We start from the raw sequence: 3470 nt of genomic DNA, 5'->3' as shown, positions 1-3470 counted from the left end.
TATACATCGTTGTATTCGTTAAAAAGAACGCTACAACTTTTATCACATTAAAATTGTTACTTTACCGTGCAAAAATTAATCATGTCTTTCCGCTCTTTAACATAGATAATATTTCTAAGTGTCACTGTGCTCACAATAAAGTTTAGTTAGAGCCGTTTAATTTGATATTATATTTATTAGGTCTATCTCTATTAGTTTACGAAATAAAAAGGGGTGGCCACTTATACGGGGACATCCTGTATATATGTATATCGTTCCTGCAAGTGCGAGAAACAGCTGCTTTGTAGTCGGATGTGCAACGACAATGGCGATTACTGGTAAACGTTGGTAGTGTCGGTGGCCTAGATATGTTCTCGGGGAGGGAGAGGGGCGATGGCCTTTGTACCTCGATTATCGAACAACCGAAGCCAGGCACCAGGTGCAGGTGCACACCGCTGAAAAACGTACGACAAACTCTGCCTGTCTCTCTCTCGTAATCCGAGAGATTCGTTAGTCCCTATCGACGCCACTAACAATAAATATAATCTCGTGTGACTGCGTTCACAAGAAATGCAAGAATAAACAGAAAAATATACGTCCTTTACGCTTCATCTCGTTCCTTCATATATAATATTTGTAGGGGAGGACGGGGCTATTTGGAACCTGGGGCAACTCGGAACCCTCACTATATCTCAAATTCTGCATTACCGAATATAAGCGTCATATAACCATAAATGTCAGGCTAAAAAGACGCAACCTATAGATCCATATAAAATCCAGTTTGATATTCGGTAATGCAGTATTCGAGATATAGCGAGGTTTCGAGTTACCCAGGGTTCCGAATAGTCTTGTCCTCCTCTACAACGGCTGAAGTACAGATTTTAATGTGCTTTAAAGTAGATAATTAAAATCATACCGCGCACACGCTCGAAGGTATCAAGGACCGAACGATAGGATTCTCTCGATGATTTCGCGGAATTTCCGAATCGCGATGCGGCGTACGCGCATAAAATAATCGGATATATGACTATTATCGCTTTAGAAGTGGAACGTTGGCCTGATTCCCCGATGTCATGGTTGCAACTCCACGTGCGCCGTATAAAGCATAAGCCGAGTTATAGGCGCCACGCGAATGTGCAACTAGTATTACCGCGCTATCTCGTACCCTGGATTCCTGCCAGAATCTTGAAGGGGTATAGCAGGCGAGGAGGAAAGGATATCCCGAATGTCTTTGTAAATCCGTGCGATTCCGTTTGATATCGCTCAATCTCGCTCACGAATTTGTTAAGATATTCTCTCCGAATACCTCTTTTTTAAAGGAACGCACGCGCATATATCTCTATGATATTTGGCTCGAGCCAGGGCTGCATCACGCCGCATCCGAGGTGGTTCACCCTGGGAGGTACCAACATGCGGGCCATTCTGGTTGGGCAGCGGCCAAGACAGCACCGATTTTATTTCAAGTAAATTCGAAGGAAGAAAAATACACGTTCTTGTTTCTTCTTTGCGACGGCGATTCTCGCGTTCGCGATGACATTTCACGGTGAGATTTAATTTAGCAATCGACAAACCGGTGACCAATCCGTCGATCGAGCTTTTTCCGAAAAACGGCGGAGGGGGTGGAAGAAGAGAAGCTAGGGAAAGGGGAGATTAATTTATGGCAACAACTTATACTTCTCGTGCATTGACTCGCCACTACTTTACCTTGGGCCGTGCGCCGTTCATCGTTGATATTCCGTTTGGCTGCGTTCCAGAAAAATATAGCTATAACAGTTTCCGATAATCGAGGTTACTGCACGCCATATGGACGCTGCGCGCGCGGCGTACGTTCCTACGTTCTGTTCCTACCTATCGCGATTTCATTATAGCTCCGGCGAGACGTGCACGCTGGATGTGCGAGAGTAAGGTACGAAGCGCACAAGTCAGAGCGGCGGACGTGTCAATATTTGTCGACTGTCATGGACATGACAGATGACAAATATTCCACTCGGACGCATCCCCTCGAGTCGATGTATATACGTATATATGTGTAATCCGGATCTGTCCACGACAGCTTGGTTTAAGAGATGCATTAAATCCTCGCACGCAGAGGATTCTTGATTTTCTCAATTTTTGTTTTTTTATTAAACTTGGTAATTGTTCTTCTCGTTCCCGTTTTCGCTTTTCTGCCTTAAGTCTTAAGGTAAACGCGAACGACTCGTCGCATACATTAAAATCTCAGAAAATCGATAAATGGGTCACCATTGCACATTTAACATCCAAGGGAAAATTTTACGCTTCGCTTATAAGTGTTCAACCGCCAAACCAGTTCTATATCAAGACTCCGTCCCCAAGTAAAACTTAAAAGTAGCACCTTCTAAATCCGTCAAATCAAAATTCCACGCTGATTCTATTATAAATGTAAATAAATAATAGTCATTCAAAGCCAAAAGGTACGAATTATGAATAAACTAACTAGATAAATAATAAACTACTATTAAATAAATCATAATTACAATTAAAAACTAGAATTATAATTATAATTACATCGAATACGATGATAAACGTAAGAAAAAGGAAAGGGAAACGTATCCACGGTAACTCCGATTGCCCCATATTTGTTCATCCTGAAGAAACGAACGAAAAGATGACGGATCGAGCAAGCGCACACAAATGTTTTTCCAGGCGTGAACATTTTCTTGCTAATTGAAACTAATTGAAACTTAATTTCGACACAAAATCAAAAAAAGATCCACTTTGTAACGCGTAATTAGAAGACTTGCACATTTATGACAATTTACCTTTCGGTTATGTTTCGTATCATTGTAGGAGCCGACATATCCAGTTATATGTATATGTATATGTATAAGCGATGTTAAACGCAAAAAAGACATATTCCGGAAAGAGTATTTACACGCACGAGAAATAAAATTCGCCATTTACCCGCACTCTTGGTGTCGTAGTTTCACTTACTTCGTGCAGCTGCGTCCAGGATCGCTCGTATGCGAAAATATGGCACCTCCTCTTCGGCTCGCGTCGTATTTTCGTCGCAACCGTCGCGAAATATTTCGCGCGAGCGAGTAAACAGAAAACCTCGAAGAACGGCACCGAGAAAAAACGGAGAAAGAGAAAAAGGGGAGAGATAAGGAAGAAAGAGAGAGGGAGAGAGAGAGAGAGAGAGAGAGAGAAAGAGAGAAAAACGGGAGCACCCTTATAGAAGCGTTCGCGTATAAGGCGCTTAGCAAAAGCTGTTCCGACGGGGTGGTGGTTCCGCGACTACTGAACCTTTTCAAGATTCGCGTATCCTGGGTCGATAAAACCACCCCTCGCAGCCAGCCGCCCACCAGGCTAAAAGTATACCATCACCACCGACGACCACCTGGTGCGCGTTGCGCGCGCGCATACCTGTATACACGTTGGTTCATTTTACAACGACATAGTCGATGTTTCCAAAACAAATCTCTCTCTCTCTCTCTCTCTCTCTCTCTCTCTCTCTCTCTCTCTCTCCTCTC

At 43.1% G+C, this 3470-nt stretch overlaps 1 protein-coding gene across 1 annotated transcript in view; it reads right to left on the bottom strand.

Moving 5' to 3' along the window:
* Nucleotides 1-3092, bottom strand: part of LOC105457270 — an 11583-nt gene extending 8491 nt beyond the window's left edge. Inside the window, exon 1 of the mRNA XM_011701862.1 lies at nucleotides 2932-3092. The gene's annotated coding sequence lies outside the window, so the exon portion shown is untranslated. The remainder of the gene's footprint in view (nucleotides 1-2931) is intronic.
* Nucleotides 3093-3470: the final 378 nt, after the last annotated feature.

This window comes from Wasmannia auropunctata, unplaced genomic scaffold, assembly GCF_000956235.1.
Source record: "Wasmannia auropunctata unplaced genomic scaffold, wasmannia.A_1.0 LD336103.1, whole genome shotgun sequence".
In the NCBI taxonomy this organism is placed as follows: Eukaryota; Metazoa; Arthropoda; class Insecta; order Hymenoptera; family Formicidae; genus Wasmannia; species Wasmannia auropunctata.
This window is presented reverse-complemented; position numbering and strand designations above follow the sequence as displayed.